This window comes from Myotis davidii, unplaced genomic scaffold (assembly GCF_000327345.1).
Source record: "Myotis davidii unplaced genomic scaffold, ASM32734v1 scaffold1402, whole genome shotgun sequence".
Lineage (NCBI taxonomy): Eukaryota > Metazoa > Chordata > Mammalia > Chiroptera > Vespertilionidae > Myotis > Myotis davidii.
In genome coordinates, this window is record NW_006292789.1 from 69000 (window position 1) to 69261 (window position 262).

Here is a 262-nt window from a genome sequence, read left to right on the forward strand (position 1 = left end):
CCCTTGCGTGCACAGGAAGCACTAAATATGCCCGCCTTCTTCTGACCTTAGATTGGGTCACGTGACTGCGTCCTGGCCAATGAAATGTGGAGGTGCAAAAACCACTTCCGTGTGTATCCCTCCCATGCTTATGATACAGTTTGCTTACTTTGTTACAAAACTGAGAACACGCTCTACCCTTTGGTACGGATTGGTGAGCTTAAAGTAGGTGATCAGGCTTCTAAAGATCATGAAATGCTATTTAAAGTTTTATCTTCCCTCA